Below are 13,180 nucleotides of genomic sequence, written 5' to 3' on the forward strand. Positions count from 1 at the left end.
GTGATGTGGGGGGGGGGGGGGGAATGCCAAAATTGTTAGTTATTTATGAAAATTCTTACACCTATAGAACTGAAGCTAGCACTTCAAAAGGCTCCTGTTAAAGAGACTTCAGATTGTAGGCATAAAGTCTAAATACCTAAAAATAAAATGGATCATATTGGTTTAATCTTTATGTATATTCTGTGATATAAAGAAGACTTTTAGGTTTTAAGAGCCTGAAAAAACCCACAAACAACCCCCCACCCAAAAAAACAAACAACCCCCCAACCCAAAAAACCTTCCCCCCAAACCCCACCACCAAAACCATCAAAAAACCTTACAAGGTAAGAACTAGGCACTACATGTGCTAAGTAATTTTAGCAAACAAATTACTGCCCTCCGAAGAAAAGCTAAGTTAGCAAAATTAATGTTTAAGTCAAAAATAATTATTGCCAAAATGTAGATCGCTATTAGAGAAGTGAACAAGAGGGATTATAAAGGATGAAACATGAATGGGCTAATAAAGAAACAGTCCATTCCTCACCCACTGACAATAAATAAATGGATGCAGAAAGTTTGTAGTAAACCTGCAGGACTCTGGCAGCAACTAATAAAAGGTGGTGGGACAACCAAAAGCAGGGGAACAACAAGGTGCACGCAAAACTGCGGTTCCAGAAGATCCTTATTTCTTAGTGTCAGTACTAACACTGCCGCAACCGGGTTGCATCTCTGGTTCACAGCAAGCCGCAGCCGTCAGGACTGAGGTAGCAGACAGTTAAAATATCTCCATTACAGCTATGGAAGAAAAATTTTGATTCAGATCAACGTACATAACTATCTTCCATTGCACTTCAGTTCAACAGTTATTATATTAAGCAAGTCCAATCAAGTGAAATGTTTAATATGAGAAAAAGATGTACAGAGACAAAGCAACAGCTGCTTTTGTCAGCCTCATTTAATGCCTTTAAACAGCAAGCAGACACAACGAACAGAGGATGTAAACCCTTTTGTACACACTGGTTTTACACGCTGACCTGGGGCCACATCCCTGTGGCCTCCTCCCTGATACGGAGAATTCAGAGACCCCCACCAGGTCAGGATATTCCCAGCTGGGGAGCCGTGGGCCACCGGTCATGGACCGACAGGCAGAAGGGCTGGACACAAAGCCGGGGGTCAACGCAGCACCCAGCTAAGCCTCTGCTTGCACCCAACTTTCTCTTAAGAGATTCCAAGTTCCACGAGGAGCAAAATCACGGCAAGCTAAGACTTATCTTCACTGCAAGTGGCACTTTTAAGTTATATAAGCCATAACATTGCAGGTCATTAAGTCTGTATTTTTGGCTGGGCATGTAGGTTGGCCTTCAACTTTCTGAAAGTTTTGCCCAGACAACGTATTAAAACAGTGTGAAAGTTTAGGCTTCATTAAAAAACTACAGTAAAAAATGATGTAATAAATAGCTTTAGGTAAAGAGAAGATGATCTTAAATATATAATCTCTCTCTTCCCCCCCCAATATTCTTTCCCTTATTTCCTATGCTAGAAAGTCACTGCTCTCTCCCCTCACCGTACTCCCCTCCTTCACAAGCTATTCATGCGCAAGCTTTGAAAGATAGTATGAGACAAGCAGATTTACATTAAAAAAAGAGATAAGGTTGCTATGGGAAGAAGACGACAAAAACTCTAACTTAATCCAACATAAAAAGGATGAGAATTGGAGAGAACTCAAATGGAATTGAAACTGTCACCCCAACTGATAAGGTTATGATCTGCAACAACTGCTTTTTCTCCCTCCTCTATGCTTTTATGTAATTTCATTTTCTTTTCAGATACTATTTACAGAATACAGTAATTCAAGTTAAGATCCAAAAAACTTTAAAAAAAAGAATCAGAAGTAGTACTTTCCAGTATGTTGCTTACTACTGACACTCACTTGTAAACTCTTGTAAAAGCTGAAATATGCCCACTCTGCATCAATGCTATGGATGTAGATCCGGAATTTGAGATGAATCTTTAGATTTTATATATTTTATTTTTATATATATATGTTAAAAAAATATTCAGCCATGTAATTTTCTTTCTTTAACTACAGTCTGTGGTCTGCAATGAAGTTTTGCATAGGCTAGTAAGTAAATTCAGATTCAGTTTTTTCCACAGCTGCAATCAGAGGCAATTCTTATAAATTTTGAAGGCAGAAAGAACTGTCACACCACCCCCTATCCCCAAAAAGTCAAAGTACCGTTAATGTCAGTAGTTTATCTCAAAAAACATTCTTATCAGAGCTTGCTGGAATCACTTCCCAGCTAGCACAAAACATCACGGGAAGGAATGAATCTATCCCATTTTTAAGCTGTTGATACAGGATAAATGTTTCTTCAGATTTTGAAAAGCGTAGGGAAAATGTATTTCCTTCCATTACATACCCCCATAGCTGCCTTGACTCACTGAATAACATGCCGTATGATCTCCCTACACAGTGAACCTGAAAAAATGAGAAATGTGATGAAACCTTAAAAGACCCAATTGATAAAGTCTCTATCGATGGATGATCTCTGGCAACATAAAGACCAGAAAGTAATCTAGAATAAACTAGCTAAAAACTTTCTTGAACATACAGCAGAGCTTTAAAAGACCGGTTCCTATTTGCACTTTAGCTCTTCCAAGGTATGCAAAGGCCTCCTGAAAGCGACCAAGGAGCAGATTTGAAGCTCCTTTAAGATGCCATTGCAAGATTTATGGTGGGGCACATTCACATCAATGTGAATCAAATCCTGTGCCTGGTACCAAGGCTGTTAGTGTCACAATTTGCCTGTTATCTTCAATATCATAAAATTTGCCATTCAGTTGTTTACCAATAGCAATACCTTTGTCTGCCACCTCTGAAAAGTATGGGAGAATCCTTGACTGAATCTAACATTGAACTATTTGGGGATTTTCTATATTGCTTTCAGAGTTATAAATAGTTGTATGAGGAACCAGGATAAAATATACACTAATTACCCTTGACTATGCAAATTAAGCTGTTTTTAATTCAGGTTTAAAACATTTTGAAGTTCTCGTTGCACAACCACCACCAAAGGCAAATGAACGCTACATTTCTCTTTGCAGTCCTCTGCCTCTTGCTGCAGAGCACCCGAAGATGCACTGAATTATTTTGCAAAGTGTATGCCTTGTGTGCAAGGCGTGACTCGCAGCTCACCGGGGACAAGGTGGCATTTCGAGCCTCTCCAATCTGCGATGGTAGAGGAGTGCCACAGGAGTTGTGAAAATTTTCTGCTTATTTAAAATAGGCTCCTGACATACTCCGTTGCCTCTGCTAAACAAAAGTGATGTTAATCCACCGATTCCTCACACTTGGTACTTGTTAACAAAACAACACTTAGGAGATGGGAACAAACTCCAATGTGTATTTAGAACAATGCAGAAAGTCTCCATTTTGTGACTCTTCTCACACAGATCCTTGCAAGGGTCATTGTGATTTTTCCCTGGCAATTTGAATGGAAACTGCTAAGTCACCTGCACAAGGTCACAGCCACCACAATTTGAACCCAGGTCTCCGTAAAACCCACAGCCCTGCGCCCTTTGCATTAGGCTGTTCCAGGTTTCTCATTTTACACCGCAGGGAAACATCCAGTCGGCTTCAGTACAAAGTTCCTTACTGTATATCACTGCATAAAGTTACTCCATACCTCCCCTTCTTCACTAAGGCTTTCTCTTCCCCTCTGCTGGATTAAAATACTACAAATACTTCCAGCGACCAGTTCAAATAAAGTGGTTTCTACGTTCAAATGTTTCTCCACCGAGTTCGCAGTCCCTGAACATCTGACCCTCAACTATGCAAGAGAAAAGGATAACCAAGCACAAACACACTCACCTACGAGTCATCTTCTGCTTTCTCTTCCAAGAAAGCACGCAGCACTGGTCTAGAAAAAGGTCTACATGCCTGCCAAAAGGCCTATGTCTGAAATGCTTTTGACTTTGTTACAAGACTCCTTTAAAGGCGACAAGAAAGTCGTAACTATCTGTTCCATCCAAGAAGGAAAAAACATCATGCTACATTAAACAGCTATATTTTAGTATTCTGTTTATAGTTATGGAAATTTGGTTCATTTTAGCATCAATAAGTTCTGATTGTGCTAATCAGACAAGAATATAAATGAGCTTTTATTTGCTTAGATTTTCAAACATGTATAGTAATATGGTTGAGGTTAAGCTTTTGCTTTACAACCTTGTGTTATTTTTTACTGAAAACCAAGTGTGAAAATTGTGTTCTGATCCCTGATAAATACTGATCCCCAAAATCTCATCACTGATATGTACATCCCATATTGGAAAAGTTAAAGGCTAACATTATCCCATTTGTTATTAAACAAGAAAGGTTAATTATGGCAAAAATCAAGCTTTTGTCCAAGAGGCTAGCAGCAGCATATTTCATATTACCACAAATTAACAGTCTAAAGCATTCATTTTGAACATGATCATTAAGAACAACAGAGTCAGAACAGTTTCTTCTGGAAGGCTTTTTTAAATACAAAACAAAGTGTTTATTCTCAGTTCTGTTGCATTCCTGAACACCTGCCAAGTTATTCAGCTTTGGATTTCAACCACAGTGTACCTCCCCTGTTTTTCAACTGTCTTTCACAATCACTTCCATACAGTTTTTTTTCCCCCCACAGTGTCCTGAGCTTCCCAAGTAAGGGGCTGATACAGCTTATGTTCTGCACAGCAAACTTCTCCCAAAGTCCTTTTCCCTTGTGTTCCCCCTCCCCAATGTCTTTTACCTTTCTGCTTGCAGAGAAAAGGGTTTCCCCCTGCCCGTCTTGGTATTTCTATAGCATGACTCACCTGCAGATCTCCAGCCTCCATAAAGCAACAAGCACTACTAGACCTATTTTGTAGGTAAGAAGTAGAAGATTGAAGGTAGTACCCAAGACCCTGGGAATTACCACACTAGATGAGATTACTCATCCATCTTGGTCATCATTTATTCTTCAGCAATAGCCAACGATAGATACTTCAGAAGGTAGTTTAATCAATGAAGATGGCTGAACAGCAAGCCTGGGATGCTTCTGTCTAGTTTGCTATCAAAAGGCAGAAGAAACAATAGGATAGCTATTCAATAGGATGGCTGTTCAGCTAATGAGTAAAAGCTTTATCTTCATTTCATTACATAAACCAGCAAAAGAAAGGCAAAACAGCCAAGCTCTAAGCTTTTATCTCTTCAGTAAGGACAGCCTGGCAAGTAAAGAAGAATGACTTTAATAGCTGCTGCCAGGGGACAGGGAAGAAGAGATAAGCTGATGCTTTAAGAGAGAAGAAAGGGGGATGAGGGATCCCAGCTTGCAGAGAGCAGGTGACACAGCCTCTCCTCAACGCAGCTCCTACTGTCCCCTTGTACCACCTTGGGATGGGAGGGGAGGGCTGCCTGATGTTGGGGTGGAAGCCAGCTGTCCTGCAACAACTTTCAAGACCTTGCTTCTTCTGAAACGCTGCGTTGCCAATGTTGGACCATGCTAACCCAAAAAATAGCTGTGGAAAGGCTCCTGTCCTACCCTCATCACATGCCAAGCATGCTACGTGCTAAGGAATGGTTATGTACCTTCAAAAGCTACTTTCTCAGAGACAGGAGGCTGAAGTCATACAGTAAGTATCCATATACTAAATACCTGGCAATGATCTACCTACCAAGAAACTCAGCAATCAGAAGTCCCAAGGTACTGGGAGTTATCACCATTCTTATTAAATAAATATTTAGACTGTGGATTTGAGTAAGTATTCTGTTAGGGGTTACTATTAAACGCACCCAAGCTCCATAACCTTTTACAAAAAAATATATTGGAATTACTTGCTATATTCTACCATACTTTAAACTGCACTAGGCAGAACAACAGTATAAATACACATGTACAGCCTTCATGCTCAGTAATATTTGCAGTAACAAAATTTTATTGCAGGATAAAGCACTTGAAAATTTCTTCTTGGTAATTTACTTAAGAATTAGGATTGCCACTAGCCAAAATTTCTCCATTCAAGTGTCATAAAATCTATGATGAGTTTAATTAATGAAGTTAAAGACAGCATTTGTCTTGCTGAAATGAAGCATTAATTGTCTGGAGGTGAAAAATGCAGCTTTAATGTTAAACAGTATCTGCAGCAAGAAGTAGCTGCTTTTCAAGAGAAAGTTTTCTTCACGTTGGAAGACGAAGCAGAAACTGAGGAGACCCTTCAGAGGTATTTAAGGTCTCTCTTCAAAAAGAGTTTTAATATCACAGCATTTTCCACACCTAAGGAATTAAATATTGTAACTGATAAGAGCATGCCCACCATTGAAATACAGACTCCTGTAAATCCACTGAAATTGGAGAAAGTCCATTGAGTCAATGACAGTCTTCTCATTGACTTGGACTGCCCCAAGTTTATATATAGCTAAAAGGAAAAAACAGAGGATCCTGATGGAGGCTGTTCCCGCACTTAATTCCAAGTGAGTGGATTAGCATCGTTCTCCATTGCTGCTCACCTTCTTATTGCAATATTGACAAAGAATGAAAACAAGCCCTAAAAAGCCTTTCTCAAAATGAGTGTGCTCCATTGGTAGGCTGAAAACAGAAAACCTTGCAATGCTAAGGCGCAAGTGTACAAAAAGGCTATAGCTGTATTAAAAGCAAGAGTTGCAGCAGGAAGGCAGAGGCAAGATTTACACTGATTCACAGCAAGAGCTGAAACTGGGTCTCCAGTAAGCTACCACCATCTGCCAGTTTACAGGCAAAAGATGTCTGCGGCAGGGCAAATTTCTTGCCTCCCAGAGCTTAAATATCAGGTTGTTTGCTGTATCCTTTGTTCACCGTAATAGAGGAGTAGTTAGGCTTGATAGTATGTTGGGTTTAAGTGCAAAGGGATATCTACAATGGGTGCCTTTTCAGATTTACAGCAGCAATTTTGTTTCTGTTACCAGATCTGTATGAAGCACGCATGACATCAAACAATTCACAGAAAAGCAGAACTCTAAGATTGGTTCCTCATTTTGTAACTAATTCAATAAGCAAAAAAAAATTTTCTATCAGTGTAATGAATCTTGTTAGCAATATACAAGCAATCCAAGCTAAACAATTCTGACAGTCACTACTGGCATAGATGCATTTTAACATTATGGCTATACATGTATAATGTACAAAAAGGATATTACTATTAATATGCAAAACCATTATGCATTAAGATAGACTGGCTCTGTCTGAATGCTGTAACTCTTAATGAAAACTGAATTTTAATAAAAGGAGCGTCATAGCAGTAAATGATGATAGCTATTTATTATTTTTCTACAAATGGATTCTCACCCATACAGAAACTCCTCACCGAAGACTAAATCAAAATTACTGCAAGTTTCTAAGAGCTGTGTCTGTTTTGCACAGGGGAAGGTATTGTTGGCATTCTGCCAATGTCCAAGAAGCCTACACTAAGAATTACACATTTATGACTGCAAATATACTCCTACATGGGATTAGTTTCAATACAAGAATTCGCCAGAAACATATGAGTTATTTCCTCATCTACATTAAATCAACAACATGTTGGTGTTTGGTACACCCCTTGTTTTCAAGAAATACTGAAGCCAAAAAAAAAAAAAGCACTCTTGTGCCTTCAAAAGATGTTTAGCCACAAGGAAACAGCATCTCACTACATAAGTGCATACCAAGAAGGTATCAGGTGCACCCATGGTTATTGGGCGAGAGACTGAGCTCTTAAACAGACTGCCCATATAAATGCAAGGTAGCACGGATCGAGACCACATGCATTACTGTGGTCAGATCCTACAGCAGCACTCCAAAAAAAAAGCCAAAACCATATCCCCGACTGATGGGGAAACACATGTACTAGTGCATCTGTAAATCTGGTACAGGAGGAAGGTTCTGGATTTCCAGATCAGCTGGCTAGTAAGGACTTGACAAAAATTCAACCCTGTGTCCAATTATACTGGATGCCAGAATGAGCGGGAATATTGTTCACTCATCTCACTGATCTTACAGGATCCTGATATTTGGGATCCAGGGCAAGGAATATTGTTCACTCATCTCACAGGATCCTGATATTTGGGATCCAGGGCAAGTGCAATGACATTAAAAAGTGGACACACATCACCCTCTGTTTTCAGCAGGATCCCCTTTTTGCCCCTCCAAATCAATATGGGACAGAAGATGTGGGGTCAAAACAGGAACCTGACTGAAATCTTTTGCACATGCCGAGGCAAGCAAATCACCCACCACACCATAAAATGGTATTCCAGGTGTGGAGAGCCAAGCTTTTCCTCTGAAGAAGGTATTTCTACTTTCCTCGTAGCGTGATTTAAAAGCAACAATAAATCAGTAAGAACATGGAAGGTTTGTTTTCATGCTCTTTGGAAAATAAAGAAAGAGTAAGACTCATGCATTTCAATTTCGTAAGTCTCCTAAACTTAATACTAATGAAGAGGAGAGCTGTGGATCTGATACATGACATTGCTGAGCCTGAGGGTTTAACAGAGTTTTTTCTGTATTAGACTGAGGAAAAAAATGAAAATTAAAACCATGAAAACACCTGAATTGACATAAAGAAATACATATAACATGATCTAATTTTAAACTCAAATGGACTATTATATAAGGCAAGAGAAGGAAAACCTTCCTGTTGGCAAATTTCACTGCGAAGGGCCAGAATAGGAGCCAGGCTTCAATGTCCAAATAGCTTCTGCATGTTACAATAATTTATTTTTTTTTCAGCCAAGGCTTGTAACAGCTGGAGTTAAAAACAAGTTTAATGGTAATTCTTTGTTTTGCTCTATTTAGATAAAGCGCAGTCAAGATAGTGTATCCTAATACTATTTGTTGTGGCAACGAGTTAGAAGCTTAGCAGAGAAAGTTAGTCCAAGTGGATTCTACAGGTCTCGCCCTGGACATGTTGTTTGAGATGTGCTCTTTCATCTCTTGAAGAACAAAAATGTCATGCATTTACACACACAGTTCTCCTTGTTTCATTTCACTGAACTTTCTCTTTATTCACAGCTTTCTTTACCCTTCAAACATCCTTCAAAAGTTGTTTTTCCTCTTAATTCTGAGGAGAAATGTTAAAAAGAGACCTTTCCAGGGAGAGCAGCGCAGTCAGTTTTAGCAGTATAAAACAGCTGAAAACAGTAGAAAATTTTGAGAAAGCAAAAGAAACTAATGCCTGTGCTCACACCACTGCTGCTGTGAAAGGCTGGGTGAGCAAACACACAGCACTTGTGCCAGCCAGGGCTGATGGAGGCAGCACTCCCCACGGAGCTTACCCCTTCTCTCCAGCTGAGCGGTGCAATAAACCACAGCAGGAAAACGAAGCCAGAAGTTAGCTGGAGTGGTAAGAAAAGCCAGCTGTCATGCAAACTGCAGAGAAGCAGTTTGCACACTCATGTGATAGGCATTCACCTTATTTATCTTAGATGCTCACCATACTCACCAGTCACTGCAATAGCAGCGCATCATAGTCTGCAGCACACTTCTCCCACATTCTGGAAAGGAAGGAACTGCTATCCAGTTTACCAAAAGAGTAAGAGAAGTCAGCTGGGTCACACTGGAGGGGTGGAAGTCTCCACAAGAGTCAGGAGAAGTTGTAACACACCTGGAATCAATTCATGACTTCACCACAGATCATGGCTTAGTTTTGCACTTTAACAGTTCATGTTATGTGTATTTTATTCATTTTTATCTTTGAAGTTGTTCTTCGGAGTAATTTAAACATAACAATACTAAAGTATGTGTTTTGAAATTACTTTCCTAACAAGGTAGACATTTTGAAACTCCATATATATATTTAATGCTAAGTAATCACCTTTCTGCTCCCCAAGGTAAATGGACAAAGAGACCACAGGATCATTAGTCACACAGATATAAGCATACATCAATAAACAAAAACCCAAGGGCAATTTTTTTTTTCATTAGATATTCTCACATCCCCACTTTGATGAACTGTGAAGATTCACATAGGATAAACGAAAAGCAATTCAATATAGGACAGAGAATGTCAAGATTTATAAGCCAAGATCAGCAGCATCTCCATTTCTGTAGCTATGATGTTATTTCATAACATTGAACTGCAGACAGGTCTTAAAAGAGCTGTCTTTTTACTTATAAGCAGAGCATAAGAAAAATTGTTTTCTATAGAGTCAGAATACCTGCTGATCTATCTTAATGATAGGTTAAAAGCAATATTCTCAAAACTGCTTAACAACTTGTTTTACATTTACAGTGTGCTCTTACTAAAATCTGTCTTGAAATAAATTCAACTACAGGATTCCCAAGTGGATTTTAGAAGCACGCTGTTCCAAAAGGTCCACTAATAATATTCAAGCAACTGAAGCAAACAGGTAACCTTAGCATTAAACACATGCCCAATCTCCAAACAGCAGAAGATCTGTATGTCAGGATTGAGACCTTTTGCAGAGTTTTGAGTGAGATGGCTTAGGCAGCTGGAAATGTTCAATTCAGGCTGTTCAGCAAATTACATCTGGCTCAAACTCTTGTCTCTCCAAGCGCTGACTAACTCCAAACAACATTCTCAATGACGGCAATATAACAACATTAAGTAAGGGATATATATCAATTATGGGTGCTCAAGGCTTCCAAGCAGTCCTGCTCCATCAAACCATCTGGCTTTCGGCAATGTGAAAAATAGCTTTTGCTTGACTTGTTGCTCCAATCTACCAGCTCCCCATGGCTACTACACTGACATTTGCGACGTACCCTACTTGAAGGGAGGTGAACTGAAGTAGATGCAAAGAAGGGCTAGCAGGATGAACACGGGAAGAGGACAGTCTTACACAAGACCAGAACCATTTGCACTTCAAAGTATTAGCAACATTCTCCTTGTTACTGCAATGGTCATTGGAAATTAAGTATTAGAGTCGCTTAGAACCACACAGTCGCTACATATTTTCAGGAAGTCATTTGGTAGACCTGGTGTTAATACGGTTTAACATAAGAAACCTTCCCATTCATCCTGGATCCTTTCTTCAATAGGCAGCAAAAACAAAACTTGCTTTCATCTAAGTTGCTTTTAAATGTGACCCAAAAGAACTGAGATGACATGAAATAAAAATGTAAGAAAGATTAAAGGATAAAAACAGTCCTTCAACAGATGGGTGGAAAATCTTTCATCCTTGTAGATGGAGGTTATGTACTTCTCCACACGAACCACTACCAAGGTCAAAGCGATCTGAGCAAAGCTTTGAGGGTGTCACACCAATAGTTCTACAGATGTTGCAGCTCATACTCCAAGTAGCTGTTTGCAAGTCTCCAACTAGGGATGTTTACAGCTTTCTCCATATTACTGCTCATAACACATCAGCAGGGCTTGGGAGACTAGGAGAACCCTGTGCTATTTAAGAGTTGCCTACCCTCCTGGGTCTGAATGTTACCTCATGTATTATCTCAAAGTTTTTTTCCATTTAAAAAAAAGCATATTTAAATTCAACACATCAAGCCAGAAGATTTGCATGCTTTGCAATTTAAAAAGATACAACTTCAATAAGGGTAAAGTGATTGTCGTTTTTCAAAAGAACATTTTACTGTATGTTATCTATGAATGAAATATTGGCGTTTTTAGCCTTCCCCTCTTACACTACCTGTATCTCAGGTATTTGTTACGATTCAAAGGATAACTATTCAATTGTACAAATGTAACTAAAAACTACATCAAGATGAAGTTTAGTCCTTATCTTCCTTACTTTCTATAAACCAAAAAAACTTACAGAAATTTTTTTTAACAGATTAAAAACCAAGCCTTTTTTTTTTAGTATCAATACTCAACACTAACATAACCATGAACATAATGAAATCATTCTACTACAAACAACATGCATAATGCCAATCACCAATAGAAGTGATTTATTGCATGAAAATTATTCATACATTTTAGTTAAGTATTGCAATATAAATATAACAAAAACAATATCCAGCAGATCAAAACCGGCAAGACTACACTTTGAAAAAATCTTTAGGTACCTAATGATTTTTAGTGTTTGGATTTTACCTGTTTTGTTCCCCCCCCCCCCCCCCCCCTCCCCCCTTCCCTTTCCAAATTCCCTTTTTAAAAATAAAAAAAGGTTTGGCTTAGTCTATATTTAAATTAACAAATAATGTACCTCCTTTGAATAACAGCTGTACTGAACAGTCAGCAGAAATCCAAAGTTACGTATGAGAGATTCAGAAGTGCATACACACATTCTGCAACAATAAGTTGTTTCGCTGACATTTATACTGTCAAATTTTGCCAATTTAGATGCAGCAGTGGCTAATTGGCCTTATAAAGTAATTCCCCAATGATAACAGAGATGTAGCAGTAAACATTACAGAGAGTGGACTTACATCCTTCAAGTCATTTTAAGACTACAAACACATTTTCAACTTCAGGTATTTCCAGATGCAGCCCAAAAGAGAGGCACAGTGCTGGCTCCGCTAGCTAACGCAGGATGCTCACAACTTCACACTCCTGCCTCACGCAGCACCACTGCTGCACACGTTTGCTGCTAAAAGAGAAGAGCTGGAAGTACAAGAAGCAGCATCGAGGAATGCCACAAAACACTACCTCTAATCCTCCTGTAGGGAAACAGCTCCCTGCCGCCTTCTCCCTCACTGTTTTGGGATTTCCACGAGCTCAAAGGTCACACTTATTGCACAGCTTACGCCACGGCAGCGGATGGGCCAGACTGACACAGGGAAAGCACGGACCCAGCAGCAAGACAGTATCTACTCAAAAGAAGCACTAAAAAGGTAGCTTTGCTCCTCGCAGTTTAAAGGAGAGAAAAGCAAAGCCCCTCTATTTCAACCAATAATTCTGTGCAAGTCTTGTATGATTGTTTTAGTGTCAGAAATGCCCAAGACCTCTTTCAGAAAGCAATCTGTAAAGTAGTCCTGCAGAAAAAATAATTTATATTTTAAGTGTCTTGGGATTTTATTTTTCTATAGAAAAACGTTTGGGTTTGATAGAGACAATATTAGCACCTTTCACTTTACAGATTGAAGAAAGGGAAGCCACGTTGTTAAACCAAAGGTTTTGATTAGGCAAAAAGCAAATCCTGGCCTTCTGAGTCTCCATATAAAGCTAAATCCATATGCCTTACTCACACTTATGTTTCTGTGCACCTCATGCAGGAATTCAATCCTCCTGAGGGCAGCCAGAACATAAGCACCAGTTCCAGGAG

Source organism: Aptenodytes forsteri, unplaced genomic scaffold (genome assembly GCF_000699145.1).
Source record: "Aptenodytes forsteri isolate BGI_AS27 unplaced genomic scaffold, ASM69914v1 Scaffold262, whole genome shotgun sequence".
NCBI lineage: Eukaryota > Metazoa > Chordata > Aves > Sphenisciformes > Spheniscidae > Aptenodytes > Aptenodytes forsteri.